The sequence below is a fragment of the Rhinolophus sinicus genome, chromosome 11 (genome assembly GCF_057876585.1).
Source record: "Rhinolophus sinicus isolate RSI-liver-muscle chromosome 11, RSI-T2T, whole genome shotgun sequence".
Lineage (NCBI taxonomy): Eukaryota > Metazoa > Chordata > Mammalia > Chiroptera > Rhinolophidae > Rhinolophus > Rhinolophus sinicus.
In genome coordinates, this window is record NC_142511.1 from 17,428 (window position 1) to 38,669 (window position 21,242).

At 42.6% G+C, this 21,242-nt stretch overlaps 1 long non-coding RNA gene and 1 pseudogene across 2 annotated transcripts; both read right to left on the reverse strand.

The window, feature by feature from the left end:
* Positions 1-4,061: 4,061 nt before the first annotated feature.
* LOC148756597 (uncharacterized) lies at positions 4,062-20,914 on the reverse strand. 2 transcript variants are annotated; one of them, XR_016022675.1, is made up of 3 exons: positions 19,548-20,914; positions 4,292-10,689; positions 4,062-4,186 (listed from the first exon to the last, which is right to left on the reverse strand). It is a non-coding gene; the product is annotated as an uncharacterized LOC148756597 (long non-coding RNA). The 2 variants fall into 2 exon arrangements; XR_016022676.1 differs by lacking the exon at positions 19,548-20,914 and adding an exon at positions 12,638-13,001.
* Positions 13,065-17,998, reverse strand: LOC148756598 (mitotic spindle assembly checkpoint protein MAD2A pseudogene; annotated as a pseudogene).
* Positions 20,915-21,242: the final 328 nt, after the last annotated feature.

The window sequence follows — 21,242 nt, forward strand, 5'->3', positions numbered from 1 at the left end:
ACATATTAAAAATAATGGTAAAACTTTTTAAAATAAAGTTGTACTTGAGACTTATTGATACTAGACAAGACTAATATTTATACTCATAGTTTTCCATCTATTGAGCAGATAGTGTACTGGATAGTGGAACTGGAATAGAAACATACTGAGAAAATTGTGTGCATACATTATTCTCATTGCTCACCTGGTAACTTAATCTCCTTCCTGCCATCACCTCAGAAAAACATGGTCAGAGCGGGGAAAAAATGTTTACAGACCCAGTTATACAGAAACTCTACAGCTAGGAGTGCACTCTGAGGAACTAATATTTAATGTGTGGACAGTGTTAGAATATTCATTGCAGAGAAATAGTTGAAGTCAACCTAGATTTAATGGGAGGAAGTCTATAAATACGACATATACGTGAGATGGCATATACGCAACCATTTACAATCATGTTTACACAGAATATGTACGCAGTGGGAAATAATCTTGATGTATGTGGAATTTCTTAAAAATGTACTAACGGTCTTGGATAAATGTCAAGGAACACAACACCTACCAAGACTAAATCTCAGACAAATAGAAAATCTGAATAGACCTGTAACAAATAAGGAGATTGAATCCGTAATCAAAAATCAAATAGAGTAGTATATACAGAGAGGGCTTTGGGAAATGGGCAGAGGTCTACAAACATAAGCTTTTATTGCAGAACACTTAGCAGAATTGTGTCTATAGGTTTACCCAAATTACTTAATGTCTGAATGACTAAATGAGTCTTTTCAACATATGATTGGTAGAAAAGGGAATGGTGAAGATGCTGAGGAGTCACCCTCCCAGTGTCACAATGGCTCCTGTGCCGGTTCATGCTCTTCTAAGTTTGCGGCACTTCAGTGTGTGAGCAACTTGGGGAAATAGGAATTTAATTTTTAAATGACCTGAATAGAACCTTCTCCATATTAGACACACAAACGGTCAACAGGCACTAAAATATTAAAGATCATTAGCCATGATGGAAATACAAATTAAAACCACAATGTGAAACCCCTCCACGTGAAACAGAATGGCTATAATTGAGAAAAATAAAACAAATGGCAGCAACAATGTGGAGCAATTAGAACCCTTAAATAGTCCTTCAGAAAGTGTAAAATGGTGGCCTGAGTGTATTATAGTTGGGAATTTCTAACCCATAAAAAAATTCCCGTGAGGTACAACAAATCCACTCCTAGAAATAGACCCCCCAAAATTGAAAACAGATGTTCAAACACTGATACATGAATCCACAGAGGCACTGTTCACAACAGCAGAGGCCTAGACAATCAAAATGTCCATCTTAATCAGCAGTGAAAACTAAGTAAATAATTGTGTAGCTATACCAGGATTCTTTAGATTGATATAATTATGAACATATTAATAATTTCTAGAAACATGTATCCCCATAGCACACACAAAAATTTTAATATACCAGAAGACATATTTACTAATACACCAATATATTTAGTTCCTCTACAATAAATACCAAAAAGTTGATAAATCTATTTTCAGTAATCAGTGTTTCATTATTTTATCCTATTTGGAAATAGTCTAGACGTTAAATGCATATCCATCATTAATTTAGATAACAAAACTGTTAAGTTTCAAATTACCAAATACACGTAGAAAACCTTTTCAATGCTTATGTACAATATAATTATCGCTGAAAAGTTTCCATAAATATTTTTTATTTTCATTGTATCTATCTTACCTATTAGTTAAAAATTTGAGATGTCAAAATCAATTATTACCGAGGCTATTTTCTGGACACATTTTGTAACACAGATAACAAACTTATTTTTAGAAACACAGTTAAAATATATATATTTTATGTTAATGACTTTCACAGATGTGACTATGTGATAAACCCAAACTAAAACCATCTTTAATATCAAATATTTCACCACATCATCTGATCCTGAAAAGCATTTGGGTCAGTTTGTATTTTATTTCTTAATTTATATAAGCATTTGATTTGTTCAAACCAATCAAATATTACACTAGTAACACCATCCACAGATACAAAACATTTTACCACACACAAAACAAACTGGTTTCACATAGAGATCACAAATTAACAGAATTAGTAATAACTTAGAGAACGCACAAGATGGTTTACAAGAAAACAGCTGGTAGTCACAAGAGCTCTGTAATACAATTTAAATGTAGAAGTTTTTCCCATTCCACGATCCATCGTCTATCCCTGGACAGTGAGGACTAAATAGTAAAACACACCAACCAGCCTCCTTACAGCTCAGGCCAGGAAGCCAGAGGCCCCTACACACGGAATATAGAGGAAGCAGCCCTCCCAGAGCCAAAGGGTCACCCCCAAAGACAGTCAGAGAAAGTACAGACCTTCGTCACCCAGGAGGTCAGGATGGAGGTGTGGACAGGGTGTCTCAGGTCTCCCACAAAATGGGAGGCACCTCCAGCCCCAATCCCACTAAATCGTGGTTTCCGGGAGGTGCTACTAGACTGGGATCTGTCCAGCTCTAACGGGTGAGAAAGGCTGGGGGGACAGATGCCCCTTATGGGCAGAGGCCCCTCAGGACACACTCCCCTGGGAGCTGGCACAGCCAGGCAGAGGCCCACTGGGAACCCCAGCTTATCTCACTGGCCACCAGGTGCAATGGAGTAAGTGCACGTGGCCGATGGTGGGGACGCCGGTCTGGACAGAACCGCTTAACTCCCCAGCCTGTGGGGCCGGCTCCAACGACAGGCTTACGGGAGCCTGTGCCTGTGTTCCGTCCCCGTGGTAGTGACTTCTTAGGACAAACGACATGCAAGACACAGATACAAGAAAAAACGAACACCTCTGGGAGGAAAGAATATAGAGTCTCTAGGTGCAAGAAGTTAGCTGCACAAGTATTTTTTTCTGACGATCTAAATTCAGAAAAGAGACAAAAGCCTCGCACCCCTTCTAACTTCTACCCAACCCCAAAGACAGAGACCAGGAATTATGATACATGCGCACCTAGAATTCACATCACCATGAAATTTCCAAATACAGCGAGGAGAAATCAGGTAAATATGACATTTAGACAAGGGTGGGAGTGGACTCTTACATTTTAGATGTAAAAATGGGAGATTTACAGGTAATTCAGGAAAAGCTGAACACACGTGGCTGGTACATTTGGTGAGGCTCCTGCTTGGAGTCTTCCTGTCTACTGCTAAGGGGATTGTGGTCAGGGTTTATTTGTGCTTCACAGTCTTTAAGGAGGCAGGAAAAGGGGAGTCAGGCTGGAAGAGGGAGGCTTGTATTGTTAAAAATGCCCCTTTTGCAATTTATTTTCCTTGGCTCAGCTCTCTGGCCTCAGATAGTTGTAGGCTGTGTTTACATTTCTGATCTGCTCGGCAGAGGACCTGGGGGAGATGCTGAGACTCTAATTTGTATCAGACTGAAAAAGCCGCCTCAATTTTGGTCAAGTTCCTGATCAGTTATTACATTCCTTAAAACTTGTTCCAACATACCAATTCTCGTAATATTAGATCGAAATACAGTTTTTAAAAATTTGCACATCTCTTGATTTTCCCTTCTGCTTTTTTTAAACCTAATGTTGACATTAGCATTTTTAAGACCCAACAAGATGAAGAACTAATTCAAAAGTTAAATCTCCTTGAATTCGTTTGTATCAAACATGTGGTCTTCCTCTTAGGTTCCAATAAAACAGCTGTTTGCCATGAAAATTCTCCAACGCAGTTTCAAAATTTGAAGTTTTTCCAATTCAAAGCAACTGTGGTAGGACCATTGATGATAGGATTTTAATAGCTCCTAAAACCAAAAAGCCCTTTGACTAACTTAACCAAGGAAGCCAAAGGCTTTCTGTCCCTGTGGTATTTTCTTTCTTTTTTTTTTTTTTAATTAGAGTTTATAGGAGTGACAATTTTCAGTACAGTTACATAGGTTTCAGGTGTACAATTCTGTATTACATCATTTATAAATCACATTGTGTGTTCACCACCCAGAGTCAGTTCTCCTTCCATCACCATATATTTGATCCCCTTTACCCTCATCTACCAGCCCCCTCTCCCCTTGGTATTTTCTTTCGATTACAAACGGCACAAGACACAGACACAGAAAAAAATGACCACTTCTGAGAGGAAAGGATCAATAAAGAAAACCTGAGTCGCTACTCCCGAGAAGCCAGCTTCACAAACATTTTTTCTTGCCAATCTACATGTAGAAAAGAGAAAAAGGACACGCAGCACTTCTAAATTCTCCCCAACCCCACAGAAATAGACAAGGAAACATGACAGGGTGAACAAAAACACCGCTTACCTCTGCCTGCAGATGAGATGTCCATGAGCTCCCAGCTGCAGAGTTTCCAGGCGCTGTAATCCAGCCAGTAATTCTCCTCCCAGGCTCCCCAATACTGTGGGGCTTTAACAAAATTCTTTTGCTCTCATCTTGTGTGTTAGAGGAGATCAGGTCCTTGTATCTATCACCACAGGAAGGCATTCCAGGACGTAGGAACAATGCATCATGAGCAGAGGCGAGCAGGCCAAGGATTTAATAAAAGAAACAAAATATATTCCCAATATGCAGGAGTGCACAAGACCACGAGGAGAGTGACTGCACTGGAACAAAGAAAAGTTAGGATTATATCTGAATGAGGGCGGGAAATATTCAAGGGTGGAGTCACAGGTGATCTGTGGGCGTTTCGAGGGCGTTCCCAGGGCCTGTCTTTGTTGATGCCTCCTTCCCACCCGGAGGAGGGATTCCCTTATAGGAACTGTGAAAGGGGTGGAGAATTTTCCCGCCTGTAATGCTAATACTGTCATAGCCAATTACAATTAGCTGTAGCTGTAGCATTTCTTAGGAATTTTTCCCTGCCTGGAATTCTGATAGTGTTATAATCCATCACAGTTAGCTGTAGCTGCACTTTCTCTTAAGAATCATTGCATTGCATTTCTGTTTTCTTTGTTTCCTCTCACATCTTCCTTCCTTTCCTCCCCCATCTCCCGTGGCCCTGTGCTCTCTGCCTATGGTAATTTTTTCTAGCTGAGCTAATCATAAAATTAATAGAATCAGATTAACGTAAAATAGAATTTTAACATATGCGCATGGGGAATTCACATACGTCTAAAAATTCCAAAGGCAGCGAGGTCAGATTGGGTGCTTGGCAGGTAATTTAGGGAGAGCGGCACACTCTCAGGAGGTAACTTGTTGTTAGGCAACCCAGAAAATAATGGGACTGGGGGAAGGGTGGTCAGCAGGCTCCCTGGGCGTCTTCCCGCCTTATGCTAAAGAGTTTATGCCAAGGTTCCCTCCCTAAACCAGGTCTTTCCATCTGAATCTCTTAGACAGGAAGGGGGGAGGGTCAAAGGCTGTTTCAGAGTCTTTTGTTCCCTAACAAGGAGCTTAAAGTCAATGTGCACAAAGACAAAACTTTTCATCCTCTTCATTCCCACCTTTGTAACTTTAATACAAGTTTCACAGCCAGAAGTTAAATTGGTAGATTGTTCCGTATTTCATTGATCTAATCATTCAATCCGGAGAATAAGTTAGTTAAATTGTTGGATCTTATTTCATGATGCAGTGATGTAGATACAATCCCAAATTTCACCTTTTAGTAACTACCCTGCTTAGGTGACTTGCTCAGGTGGAGGAAAGGAACAAACCGTCTTCTACCCTCAAGGTTTCTTGTGGCTGCTCTAATAATCAAACAGACATGAGACAGATTAGCCAAGAGAAAATAAGCCGATTTAATACATACACATGGGAACCCCGCACACAGGAGAGAGTGAGAGACCCCACGTACAGGATTGGTAGGGAATTAGAAAGGGAACCTATGTAGCTAAGACATGCCAAGCTAGGAATGAAGTAAGGTCCCTTGGGGGCTTGAAAGTGTCACTGCAGAGGGGTGACAAGAGGAAATGTTTCATAAATATCTTGAACCTAGTCAGACAGACAGATGTTGACAGACACTAAAGGAGGTCCGACAGGGGCAGAAATAGACAAAGCATGCTGGGTGTGGGGTGCTGAGCTGCTACCAGCCCAAGGTCGCTGTGTGCGTGACCTGTGGGTTTGGGATCTCTCGGGGTGTCCTTGGCTGCCTCTGCACTGTTCCCAGTTCTTCCATATATGCCTTTAAGCCTCCACGAGCCTGAAGTCCCCACACCAGGCCAGCACTCTGGACCTGAGAGTGGCCCCAGCCTTGGATGAGACCCCTTATGCCAGGGAAAAGCTGAGTGACTCTACCCCAACCCACAGGACAGGTCCAGCTACCACAGCCGTGCAGGGGGGAGCCTGTTCCAGCAAAGCTGCCCCAGGAGCCCGGTGTTCAGCTCCCCCTGCAAATGCTGCACCTGGAGTGGAGTCCCCAAGGCCCCTTCAGCCCCAGTGCACAGGCCAAACCCTGGGATCCCACCACAGCCAGCCTCCCCTGCCAGGAATGCTAAGTGTTTTAACCCACTCCAATTAGCTGTAGCTGCACCATTTCTTAGGAATAATCTCATCTCCTCTCTTTTCCTTGTTTTGCCTCACGTCTTCATTCCTTTCCTCCCCTCTCTCCCTGAGGCACTGTTCGCTCTGCCTATGGTAACTTCTTCTAGCTGAGCTAATCATCAAATGAACAAAATGAGATTGATGACATACATCAAATTTTAATATATGTGCATGAGGAATTCACATGCTTGTCAAGATTGGGGGCTTTGCAGGTAATTTAGGAAGAGTGGCACACTCATGGAAGGTAAATTGTTGCAACTCAGAAAATAATGGGATACGGGGGAAGGGTGGTCAGCAGTATCCACTGGGCGTCTTCCCGCCTTATGCTAAGGAGTTCACGCCAAGTTTCCCTTCCTAAACCAGGTTTTTCCATCTGAATCTCTTAGGCAAGAAATGGGGGTGGGGTGGGTCAAAGGTTCTTTCTGAGTCTTGTTTCTTAACAACCAGCTTTAAATCAATGGTCCCAAAGGCAAGTTTGAGTCCTCTTCTTTCCCACCTTTGAAACTTTATGAGTTTCACATCTAGAAGTTAAATTGGTAAATTGTTCTGTATTTCATTTATCTAATCACTCAGTCCTAATGATGGAGGAATATTTTCCTATGATTCCCCAATTCATGTAGATGATGTTGGATCTGCCGGCAGTTTCTGGGTGTAGGCCAGGATCGTGTCTCGTGAGACCCAAGAATGGAAACACGGACCCAGGAGAGGTAGAGAGTTTTAAAAAGAGGATAGTTTATTCGAGGCAAAGAGTCAGAGCTCCCGAGCAGGAGGGGGTCCCGAATGGGGGTGGCCCCGTGACGGAGGCAAAAGCCCTTACTTTTATATCTTCCCTTGCCTGTTTGGGAAAAGGGAGCTGTTTGAAGAAGGGAACTGACACCTTCTAATGCCTTCTAATCTAATTTCTCTACCATGTTTGTGCTGCTTGCCCATCCTAAAGGAATTAGGAAAGTAATCCACTCTTATGTATCAGATCTGTTCCGTTTGTCAGGCCAAAAAGAATTTTATGATTAATCTAAAGGCCTTGTTATATTACGTCCTGGAGCAAAGGAGTGATTTCAAAACCTGGAGTTTTAGGATTATGGCTGTCTTTTGTTTATTCCACCAGGGATGCTAGCTAACCTGTATCACTAATAAGTTAGTTTATAAAGTAATTGTTGAATCTTATTTTATGATGCAGTGATATAGATCTACTCCCAAATCTCACCTTTTGTTAACTATCTGATTACTTGCTTATGTGAAGGAGGAAGAAACTTTCCTCTACCATCAAGTTCCTTTTGGCTGCTCTGATAATCACATAGACATGAGACAGATTAGCAAGAGAAAATAAGCAGATTTAATACATACGTAGGGGAACCACACACACAGGAGAGAATCAGAGACCCCAGGTACAGGAAAGGTGGGCAGATAGAAATGGTAAACAAGGCATCCAAGCTAGGGATGAGATAAGGTCCCTTAGGGGCTTCAAAGTGTCACTGCAGGGGGGGTGTGACAGAGCAGATGTTTCATGACTATCTTTTTAACCTAGTCAAAGAGATGCTGACAGAGACCAAAGGAGAAGGTCAGACGGGGACAGAAATAGAAGCACGGTGTAGGGTGTGGGGTGCTGAGCTGCTGCCAGCCCACAGTTGCCGACTGAGTGCGTGGCCTATGGATTTGGGATCTCTTGGGGTGTCCTTGGCTGACTCTGCACTGTTTTCCCAGGTCTTTCATATATGCCTTTAGGCCCCCTGCTTCCTCAGCTGTCCCGGGAGAGGCTGCAGTCTGGACCCTGCAGGACTCTCTCTAGTCTCTCTGAAACATGCCCAGATTGGGACACCCACAAAAGAGGCCTCACCTCTCCCTGTCCTAGAGCTTAACAGATGACCAACCCACTCCCGGAGGTTTGGGCTTGGAATGTCCCGTTCCTGAGCTTAGGAGATCCCCAGGTCCCAGTTACATGCTTTAGATAATTACCCTGAAACTTACGCTTGCTTACTAGTCACAGTGCCCTGTGCTTGCCGATTACAATATTTAAGGCCTAGCATTCTTTCAAGGTCACTGCTCCTGGGTTGGTGAACACGTTCGAGAGCCAAGTCGCCAAAGGGAAGCCTCCATGCAGACCCCCGGAACCATCACATAGCTTCTGGAGGAATGCCCAGATTTCCCCATAAATACGACAGGCAGGTCTAACAATGTTAAGGCAGTTTTTGGAGGTGTTAACCCGCTGCCTTCTCAGGCCACCGGTGCTCTGATAATAAATGCTTATTCTATGACCCAACTCCTGTGTCGGTCTATTGGCTGAGCAATGCAGGCAGCACGAGCCCCGGACTCGTTTGCCTCCGGTTTCAGTTTCTGGCCACCCAGATGGGACAGCCTCGGGACTCCTCCGGTAAGTCTCGGCTTGAGGAGGGTCTCGGGGGCTGCCTGGGACTGGGCAGATTCCTTAGTGCAGGACCGACCTCTGCTGAGATATTTTGCTCGTGGAGGTGGGGTTTGTGCCAGGGCCTGCCCGTCATGGATGCCTTTTCTGCACATTTGGGATAGAATAAGCGTTGGCTCTGTTTCCTGCCTCTAATTTCTGGTTTGGAAATCGGGGTGGCTCTGGCATGCGCAGCCAGAGGACTTTACACTCAACATCTGCGGCTCCTCTTTGAGGGCCATCTGGGGGTCATACTGACCCATTGGCATCAATAGGTGAGGTTGCAACATCCAGCAAGGCGTAATACCCCCACCAGTAAGGGGCTCTGGTTGCAGGCTTCCTCTGGTCTTAGAAGCACGCCTGTGGTCGGCACTGTGAAAGCCACCATGCTCGGTTTCAGTCTTTGGGCATTGGGTGGCCTTAGGGCCACACTTGGTTTTCGGTATTCGCTCACTAGCTGATTGTCTGATGGTCAAAGGACCATGTATATGGATTAAGACGATGTCGCATCCCAATTTGGTGCCTGGCCAGGTTTTGGTTTTGGTATTCGGATCCAAAGTTAGTTTTTCTGGTTTTTGTCTGTCTGATTCAGGAAATACTTGGATCTGTCTCTGTGTGTGTGTGTGTGTGTGTGTGTGTGTGAGTGTATATCAAGTGTAGCTGTATGTGTTCAAGCTCAAATATGGGATCTAAGGTTTCAATCCCAGCTGGGAGCCCATTGGGTAAAATATTAGGACATTGGCAAAAGTACAGCTATAAGCCGTTGACCAAAAAGACATTAATGTTCTATTACAGCGCTGTTTGGCCAATGTATACATTAGATTCTGGAGAATGCTGGTTGCTCGATAGTTCATTAAATTACACTATTTTGCAATTGGAATTGTTCCGTTAGAGATCTGAGAAACAGGGTGAAATTTCTTAGGTATGCCTTTATGATAGACTCTGAAAAGAATGGAACTAAACTGATAGTTCAGCAAAAAGGGGACTCTACCCATCTCCTAATCCACTAATGAACAGGAATGCTAAGGCTGAGGTAACGGAAGCAAAAAAAGACACTTTTAAAACCAACTGGCTAATTCTCAAGCCAGACCTCCCACCCTTTGTTCCAGCATCTTTGAAATTTTAAGGGTAACTGTAAGATCTTAGGACCTCTCTGCAATTGTTAATGATTCTGTTCATATGTATATTATCTGTGATATGTGTGTTTGTACATTTTATATATAATGTTTTTGCCTCCAGATGTATTGCCAGTTTGTAATTGATTGGCTTAAAAAAAAAGATTAAGCACTTATAAATTTAAATACTAAAAACTAACTAGAGTACTTGATACTAAAATATTTGATACTAAGACTAGTTTAACTTTTAGTTAGATATGTGTGTGTTTTTTAGGTTAACGTTAAATATGGTATCTTTTGCCTGGGTTTACAAAAATAAATTCATGTTATCTCAGTCACAAAATTTGTCCAAAAATAGCTTGGGTAATAATTACCTTTGAAATCTCCTAAACTTAAGAACTAATAAAATGTTAACAGATAAAACTTTTCAGTAGTAATAGAGTGTGCATGCTTGGACGAGGTTTCTCAGCATCTGTTGGTAACTTAAGATTTCAGTTTTAGGCGACTGGTTGGCTCAGTGGTTGGAGTGCAGTGCTCATAGCAACAAGGTCGCTGGTTTGATTCCCCCGTGGGCCAGTGAGCTGCGTCCTCCACAACTGGATTGAAAGCAGTGACTTGACCTGGAGCTGAGCTGCGCCCTCCACAACTACATTGAAAATGACTTGACTTGTAGCGATGGGTCTTGGAAAAAAACACTGTTCTCCAATATTCCTCAACTGAAAAAAAAACAGAACAAACAAAAAAAAAAACACCTATAAATAAAAAGATTTCAGTTTTACTAACCTGTGTTAAATGATAAAAAGTATTGAATATCTAGGTATTTCAAAATAACAAAATGCTGAAATATTAATTATCGGATGAGTCTGAGTTAACCTATTTTTTGGTTTCTTGTCACAGGATATATGAAAGCTAACTTACGATGTCAGTAAATGTGTTTTTTAATTTCCTTTAAAATATAATTTTTAAAAATTGGTATTGCTAACAAAAACCTATACTTCTAAAGGTTGCAAAATGTGTTTATGGATTTGCTAATGGAAATGTTGAATACTTGCTTTTAGTTGTCAGTAAAAATTAAGGCTCTGAAGGTTATGGATTTTCATTAATATGTAAGGAAATGATGTATGTTTCCAAAAAATGCATAAGGTATAAAAATATATTTTTGAAGGAAAAGAAAGGAGTTTGTCCTAAGTATGATTATTTCTGAATAAGTAAGAGGACGCAAACCAAGAGGGACTGGGAAAATTATAGAAGGTTTGTGAAGAAAAATCTTGAAGACATTTTATATATGGTTAAACTAAATGTGACTTAAATAAATTTAAGTATCAAAAGTAAGACAGTACAAAATTAGTTAAGTTTTCTCTCTCTGCTAAATAAAACAAAGTTTGTTAGACTAGTGGTCTGCTACTGATATTATAGAAAAGTTTTCCGTCTGAAAAGCAAAGATTTTCTGTATCATCAAAATAATTTTCTATGTTTATATTGTCTTAATTAAATCTTCAATTACTCAGGAAAATTAAATCTAAGAACTGACTTTTGCTAATAGTTATGCAAACTTGTGTATTTCAGGACTGCTGGCGTTCACGTGTTCTTCTCGGTGTCAGATCTAGACCAATATAAGGAAGCTTGTTTTCCTAACCTGGCAAGGTAATACAATGGTTCTGGTCCACTGTTACATTCCTGATAAAGGCTCAGATCCTAAAAGAAGGACAGGGGATTTGTTTATTTGTCTTTAACAACCACGACAGGGAAAAGGAGGAAAGAAAGGAACACTGACACTGTAGATGAGGCCAGAGGCAGGCCACATTTTTGGCTGCAGTTAATAGACAGGCCAAGGCCAGGGCCACCTCCGGGCCACCCTAGCAGCCCCAGAAAGGAAAAGGAGCCTGCTTTGGACGTGGAAGCCCAGGCCACTGGGGTAAGGCGTGCTAGAATCCTGCAAAGCAGCCATGCCCACTGTGCAAACTGAAGGGCACTGGAGGAGGGATCGTCCCCTGTTCTGAAGGGAGCAGGGACCAACTCCTTCCCTGCAAATGGCTGTAATTGACTGAGGGGCCTAAAGTGTCCAGTGGCTCCTCAGAAGAAAGAGCTCATGCTCATCACAGAGGAGGAACTGCCGGTGACCCTTGCCGTGGCAGGTAAGCCTGTTAATTCCCCGATTGATATGGGAGCCATTTATTCTGTCTTGACTGCTCACTCTAGACCCATTTCTTCCTCTAAAATCTGCTTGGTTATAAAAACAGCCCCTAGACTTGGGCTCATTTTACTCAGCCTGTTCCTTACCAATGGTCTATACCTGAGAGAAAATATAAAATGAACGAATCAGACTTAAAAAGGGCTCTGGAAGTTTTCTGAGCAGACCTCTAGGCCTGCCCGTTGCTTTAGATTGTGACCTCAATTCTTTTACGTCCTGTGTTAACTTGGGAGAGGTTCAGCAGACGCTTAGGAAATATGGGGGACCAGTACCTCCCCCAGGCCAACCCCTCTACATATTGTAGCCCCAGAAAGCCAGGAGGCCAAATACTACTGAAAGCCTGGAAGGGGAGGAGTCTCTAACAGATCAGTTAGCTCAGAAATGAAAGGGACCCTTTGCAGTTTTCCCAAGCCCCACAACTGTTGTTGAGCTTCAGGGAGTCAGTGGCTGGGTCCACTTCCCTTGAATCAAACCTGTTTCATTTCAGTCTCCACAGGACGCCCCCAGAAGGAAGACTGTCACTCGTGTCCTGTGAGCCGGCTGAAGACCTTAAGCTCGTCTTCAAACAGACAAGTTTGTGTCGTCTGAAACACAGCAGTTTCATCTCCAGATGGCCATCTGCCAGGGTTCCAATTCGTCCCTCCTGAGGATGACAAGCCAGGCCAGTAGCCACGTAATAACCAGAGGACCTTTCCTCTGTAGTCCCCTCCCCGCTAGAACTGAACAGCAGAGAACTCTCTGTTAGCCAGAGGCAAGGACTACGCACTCTCAGCAGGAAGTAGCAAGAGACCTTGTCACCCGTATCCCTGGATTTAAAAATTGTCTTTATAATATAGTTATTTGTTTCTAATGTAACCTTACCGATTTTATATAAATAAAATGAACATAAGATGGGGAAATTTAAACCCGGGCCCGGTTGGAACCACCATGAAATAGGCCTCGCCTCTCCCTGCTCTAGAGCTTAACAATTGACCGATCCCCCCTCCCTGCGGTTTGGGCTTGAAATGTCCTGCCCCAATTCCTGAGCTTTGGATGCCCAGTTCCCTGCTTTACATAATTACCCTGAAACTTGTGTCCCTGTACTTACTGATCACAATCTTTGATGGCCTAGCATTCCTTCCAGGTTACTCTCATCACTGCCCCTGGTTGGTGACCACATTGGAGAACAACATCGCAAGAAGGAAGGCTCCATGCAGACCCCTGGAACCATCAGGTGGCCTCTGGAAGAACGCAGAGGTTTCCCCTTAAATATGCCAGGCTGGTCTGAGAATGTTATGGCAGTTTTTGGAGGTGTTAACCGGCTGCCTTCTCAGACCACCGGAGCTCTGATCATAAACGCTTATTCTATGACCCAGCTCCTAGTAGGTCTAATGGCTGAGCAGTGCAGGCAGCACGAGCCCGGAACTCGTTTGGCCTCCCTGTGGTCTTTCCATACCCAACCTTTCAGCTCTCAGACCTGGGTTACTTTTGGTCTGGCCCTCCTGGGCTGCCTCTTTTACAAGCAAAATAAACCTTTGGTTTGCACCCCACTGCTCCCAGATGTGGTGACTTACAGAGGCTGCCTAGGCGCACTGTTAATTCAAAAGCGGCCCTGGGGATGCTCGGGAGCCAAGAGGGGAGGGTGGCCTAAGGCAGCATAGGTAAGAGACAGGTAGGAAGGCAGTTAATTCTCGTGTGCCAAGCCCTGTGTTTGGTTTCACCTCCAGGACTCCACATTCCAGCGGGCAGCTCCCAGGGCACAGAAGACTGCACCTGGGGCACAGCCCTGGGTCTGACACCTTGGCTCAGAAGCCTTTGGAAAGAAGAGCTTATCCTGACCTCCACTCAGCTGTTATTCCCAAGATGCACACAAGATGGCAGCAGAGAATAACTTTTCCCGGTCACCTGCACAGGGTGTTAATTCCAAAATGCACACGAGATGGCAGCAGAGAGCATTTCCCTGCCCACCAGCCTTAAAATGAGAATCCAGGCCCCTGGGACTACATTCTCTTTGAGATAAATCTGTTTTAGGCCCTCACAGGTCCCATCTCACCTACTACTCCTATTTTCCAATTGAGGTAGAAACAATTATTATCTCCCTTTCACAGGTATTTAAAATGAAGACTGATTCTAACGCAGTTCTGAGTCCGAATCGAGGCTGAAATTACCAGCGTGGGCCAGAATAGCTTGCACACACAGGGTCCTGGACAAACAGAGTGATCCAAATAGTCCTTATAGCATTGGGTGCAATCTTGGTTATTCTATTCTGGAAAATCTGCAAATAACCTTAATAACCTAATCTAGTGAGCTGAGCTAACCAGCCACCCCTAGAAAGATATTTTTAAGAGTGCTCTATTACCAGAATTTAAGCAGTAGAAATATTAGTTTTGTAAGTGTAACTGATATACATTACAACCCAATTGGAGATTTTTTCAGTATGGTTACTATACAAATAAAATAAATGGCAAAAGGACATGATAGCAATGTTTTGTTATTTATGTATCACCAGATATTTTAGGACATGAACAAAGATTCTGAGTGTTCAGACTTCTTTTGTTGTGTTTCATATTTAAATAACTCCCTACCTGTATTCCGAGTCAAGCTACTTGACAAACAGGTATGATCTGAGAAGGCATTTAGCTTTATACCAAAAGTTTTTCTAACTACAGTTACCACCTTCAAGGAATTGACATTACGAGACAAATAATATGCTGGGTCCCTTTTTTGAACACTGCAAAAAATTGTGTCAACAGCACTGGAAGTCAAACTGATACCCCCCAAAAAGGGAAAAATCATTCATGGTCCAGGAAAGTATGTTAAGTTCTCCCCTGCATAACAGTTAAGCAATAAAATATGTAAACTACAGTTGACTTGGTTTCAGGAGAAGCACATTTGAGGATTACGTTATTGTTCTCTTCTCATCTACAGTCATTAGCAGGGATTCTGTGGGCCACCATGCTATTTACTCTGTGGATTGTGGTAGTGAGGCAGGAAGACAGACTTGCTCACAATTGGTGATCAACTGTGGTCCTGTCTCTTCCCATTTTTCAGGCACAACCTAATATTTGTATAAATCAGGAGGTCAAAGGAACAAGAAACTTCCGACAATGACAGGAATATCACTGTAGCTGTGATCTGTCTGATCACAGAAAGGATTTCATCTTGGAGAGCTTTCTGAGCCTTTTCTCTGGGTGTACTGTCATCTCTGGCAGTCTTGTCACAATATCAAATTACCGTCTTTCAAGGACCCTTTCGATATGTGAGAGGACTGCCACTACTTTCTTAACTGAACTCTTGTATAATCCAACTTTTAGTTGTCCCACGTTATTTAGGTATTTCATGAGCTCTGAATGAGTAGTTAGAGTCAAGGTGAACCCACATTTCTGCACTAGAGTCAAGTTTTCAAGTGGATACAGGCCACGCTGATATAACATGTTGTTGATGTCAAGAACTCAGCCATGATGTCAGTGCTCGTGCAGGGTGGTGCCTCACTCCTGGGAGACCTGCAGGACCATTGCCAGATCCACAGACGGGCGAGCCCACTCACAGGGTGATGGCAGGGCTTACGGCAGCTCCCCGTCATCTAAGTCCAGTGATCTTTTTTCCAAACATAAACTATTTTAATTGTATATCTCTTACATACAGTAAAATGTAAAGATTTAAAATCCATTGGTTTTTTTGTTGTTGTTCAAGGGTCAAAATCCATTGATTTTTGATAAAGGGCAGACAACATTAAATTGTGTAAAGAAGGGTATTTCCAACAAATGTGCTACACAGCTGGCCATACACATGAAGAGAAATGAAACTGGACTCTAACCTCACACCACATACAAAAATTAACTGGAAATAGATGAAGGGCTTAAATATAGGAGGTAAAAGTATAAATTCTCGAAAAAAACATGGAGATATATTTCTGTGACCTTCGATTAGCAATGTTTTCTTAGACTTGATAACACATACAAGCAGCAGCAACAAATAGGTAAATTGGACATCCTCCAAATTAAAAACGTGTGTGTATCAAAAGGAGCTAGCCAGAAAGTGGAGGCAGCCCATCAAATGGAAAAATATTATATACCTGACAAGAGTCTGTTATCCAGAGTAAAGAATTTTTAAAACTCATGAACAAAAAGACAACTAAAATTTGTAAATGACCTGAATAGAACCTTCTCCACATTAGACACACACATGGTCAACAGGCACAGGAAGATGTCCCACATCCTCGGTCCTGATGCAAATGCAAATTAAAGCCACAGTGTGATCCCCCTTCACATGCACCAGAATGGCCATAATGGAGAAAACTAACACAAATGGCAGCACCAATGTCGAGAAATCAGAACCCTTAAACATTCCTTCTGAAAATGTAAAATGGTGTGGCCTCGGGGTACTACAGTTTGGCATGTCCACCCCATAAAAGATTCCCATGTGTTTCAACAAATCCACTTACAGAAATAGACCCCCCCAAAAAAAAAATTTAAGAGCTGTTCAAACAAAAACTGATAGACTGATACATAAATCCACAGCTGCACTGTTCACAGTAGCAGAGGCCTAAACAATCCAAATGACCATCTTAATCAGCAGTGAAAAGTAAGCAATTGTGCAGCAATACCAGGATTCTTGAGATTGATGCAATTATGGACATATTTAATAATTTCTAAAAATAATATTCCCCATAGCACATACAAAAATTTTAATGTGGCAGAAGACGTGTTTACTAATACACCAATAAATTTAGTTCATCTACAATAAATAGCAAAAATTGATAAATCTATCTTCAGTACTGTTTCATTATTTTCTATTTGGAAATAGTCTAGACATTCAATACATATCCATCATTAATTTAGATAACAAAATTTCAAAGATTCAACTTACCAAAGACTGGTAAAAAACCTTTTCAATGTATATATACAATATAATTATTGCTAAAAAGTTTACCTAAATATCTTTTATTGTCATTGTATCTATTTTATATATTAGTTAAAAATTTGAGATTTCAAAATCACTTATTACCGAAGCTGTTTTCTTGACACATTTTGTAACACAGATGACAAACTTATTTTTATAAACCCACTTAAATATATATATATTTTACGTTAATAACTTTCAAAGACATGACTATGTGATAAAACCAAACTAAAACCAGTTTTAATATCAAATATTTCACCAGATCATTTGATATTGAAAAGCCTATGGGTTACTTTGTATTCTGTTTAATTTATATAAGCATTTAATTTATTCTACCCGATAAGATACTACAAACTAGTAACACCATCCAGAGCTACAAAACATCTTACCACAAACACAAACTGGTTTCACACTGACATTACAAATTAACAGAATTAGTAATAACTGTAGAGAACGCACGAGATGGTTTACCAAGAAAACAACTAGTTGTCACAAGAGCTCTATAACACAAGTAAATGTAGACGTTTTTCCCATTCCGGGATACATCGTCTGTACAAGGACAGTGAGGTCTAAATAGTGAGACAACCAACCAGCCTCCTTACAGCTCAGGCCAGGAAGCCAGAGGCCCCTCCACACAGAGTGCAGAGGATGCAGCCCTCCCAGAGCCAAAGGGTCACCCCCAAAGACAGAGACAGCACAGACCTTTGTCACCCAAGCGGTCGGGATGGTGGGGTGGACAGGGTGTCTCAAGTATCCCACAAAATGTGAGGCACCTCCAGCCTCAAACCCACTAATTTGTGGACCAGAATCTAGAAAGCTGGGGGGACAGATGCCCCTTATGGGCAGAGGCCCCTCTGGCACACTCCCCTGGGAGCTGGCACAGCCAGGCAGAGGTGCACTGGGAACCCGATCTTACCCCACTGGGCACCAGGTGCAATGGAGTAAGTGCACATGGCGGATGGTGGGAACCAGAGAGGATTACCTTCCTCGGTCACAAACCCAAGCTCCCGGGACACAGCAGAAGGAAAGAAAAACCTCATGCGGTTTCTGGACAGGGACCCACACAGCAAAGTTTGTTTCCGCAGACGCCGGTCTGGAGAGAACCGCTTAACTTCACAGCCTGTGGGGCTGTCTCCAACGACAGGCTTATGGGAGCCTGTGCCCGTGTTCTGTCCCTATGGTAGTTCCTTCTTAGGACAAAGGACACGCAAGACACAGACACATGAAGAAACAAACATCTCTGGGAGAAAAGAATTAAGAAAACTCTGGAGTCTCTAGGTACAAGAAGTTGCTTCAAAAATATTTTCCTGCAAATCTTATTCAGAAAAGAAAGAGACTCGCACCCCTTCTAACTTCTACCCAACGGCAGACAGAGGCCAGGAATGTAATACATGCACACCTGGAATTCACACAAGCATGAGATTTCCAAAGACAGGAGAAATCAGGTAAATATGACATTTTAGACAAGGGTGGGAATGGGCTCTTAGATTTTAGATATAAAAATGGGAGATTTACAGGTAATTCAGGAAAAGATGAACACACGTGGCAGGTCAAGTTTTGTGAGGCTCCTGCATGGAGTCTTCCTGTCTGCTGCTAAGGGTACTGGGCTCAGGTTTTCATTTGTGCTTCACAGTCTTTCAGGAGGCAGGAAAAGGGGAGCCAGGCTGGACAGGAAGGCTTGTATTGTTAAAACTGCCCCTTTTGCAATTTCTTTTCCTTTGTTTAGCTATGTGGCCTCTGGCAATTGTGGGCTGCGTTTACATTTCTAAACTGCTTGGGAGAGGACCTGGGGGAGATGCTGAGACCCTACTTTCTATCAGACTGAAAAATACAGCTTCCATTTTTGTCAAGTTTCTGATCAGGTATTAGAATCTTTAAAACCTGTTCCAACATAGCAATTCTCATACTCTTAGATCGCCATGCGGTTTTTAAAAATTTGCACATCTCTTAATTTTCCCTTCTGCCTTTTTTAAACCTAATGTTGATATTAGCATTTTTAAGACTCAACAAGCTGAAGAACTAATTCAAAAGTTACATTTCCTTGAATTCGTTTGTATTAAACGTGTGGTCTTTCTCTAGGTTCCAATAAAACAGCTGTTTGTCATGAGAGTTTTCTTAACACATTTTCAAAATTAGCAGTTTTTTCAATTCAAAGTAGCCACAGTCTGGCCACTGATTATAGGATTTTAATAGATACTCAAACCCATAAGCCTTTTTACATCTTAACCGAGGAAGCCAAAGGCTTTCTGTCCCTGTGGTATTTTCTTTTTATGACAAACGGCATAAGAGACATAGACACAGAAAAAAATGATCACTTCTAAAAGGAAAGAATCAATAAAGAAAAGCTGTGAGTCGCTACTCCCGAGAAGCTAGCTTCACAAACATTTTTCCCTGCCAATCTACTTGTAGAAGAGAGGAAAAGGACATGAGGCACTTCTACATTCTCCCAAACCCCATAAATACACCGGGAAGACTGACATGGTGAACAAAAACACTGCTTACCTCTGCAGGCAGACATCCTTGTGCTCTCAGGGGCAGCGGTTTCCAGGAGCTAGCAGTGCCCCAATAATTCTGCCAGGCTCCCAAAAACTGTGAGGGCTTAAAAAAAATTCTTTTGCTCTCATCTTATGTCTTAGCTGAGATCAGCCCCTTGTATCATCGCAGAAAGGCATTCCAGGATGTAGGAACAATACCTCATGAAAAAAGGCAAGCAGGCCAAGGATTTACTAAACGAGAGAAAATATATTCCCAAAATTCAGGAGTGCACTGGACCAGAAGGAGTGGGACTGCACCGAACAAAGAAAATTTAGGATTATGTTTGAACGGGGCGCGAAATATTCCAGGGAGGTGATCTCTGAGCGTTTCCAGGGCGTTCCCAGGGCGTGTCTTTCTGGATGCCTCCTTCCCACCGGGAGGAGGGATTCCTTGTAGGAACTGTCACGGGGACACAAGAGGTAGAGATTTTTCCTGCTTGCAATGCTAATACTATTGTAATCCATCACAATTACCTGTAGCTGCACCTTGTCTTAGGAATTTTCCCTGCCTGGAATTCTGATAGGTTATAATCCCTCACAATTAGCTGCAGCTGAACCTTTTCTTCGGAATGATTGCATTTCTGTTTTCTTTGTTTCCCCTCACATCTTCCTTTCTTCCCCCTTTCTCCTTGTGACCTTGTGCTCTCTGCCTGTGGTGATAACTTCTTCTAGCTCAACTAATCATAAAATTAATAGAATCAGATTAAGATAAAATCGAATTTTTATATATGCACATGGGGAATTCCCATACATGTAAAAATTCCAAAGGCAGCGAGGTAAGATTGGGTACTTTGCAGGTAATTTAGGAAGACTGGCACACTCATGGAAGGTAAATTGTTAGGCCACCTAGAAAATAATGGTACACAGGGGAAGGGTGGTCAACAGGCTATACTGGGCATCTTCCCTCCTTATGCTAAGGAGTTTACCCCAAGTTCCCCTCCTAAACCAGGTCTTCCATTTGAATCTCTTAGGCAGGAAAGAGGGAGGGTCAAAGGCTGTTTCAGAGTCTTTTGTCTGGAACCCTCGAACTCTAACCGGAACTAGAACTCGAACCCGAACTCGAACATGAACTCGAACCCGAACTCGAACTCAAACTCGAACCAAACTCAAACCCGAACTCGAACTCGAACTCGAACTCGAACCAAACTCGAACTCGAACCCTAACTCGAACTCGAACCAAACTCGAACCCAAACTCGAACTCGAACCAAAACTCGAACCAAACTCGAACTCGAACTCGAACTCGAACCAAACTCGAACCCGAACTCGAACCCGAACTCGAACTCGAACTCGAACCTGAACTCGAACTCGAACTCGAACCAAACTCGAACCCGAACTCGAACCAAACACGAACTCGAACTCGAACTCGAACTCGAACTCGAACCTGAACTCGAACCCGAACTCGAACTCGAACCAAACTCGAACCAAACTCGAACTTGAACTCGAACCAAATTCGAACCCGAACTCGAACTCGAACTCGAACTCGAACTGGAACCAAACTCGAACTCGAACTCGAACTCGAACCAAACTCGAACTCGAACTCGAACTCGAACTCGAACCAAACTCGAACCCGAACTCGAACTCGAACCGAACTCGAACTCGAACTCGAACCCGAACTCGAACTCGAACCAAACTCGAACTCGAACCAAACTCGAACCCGAACTC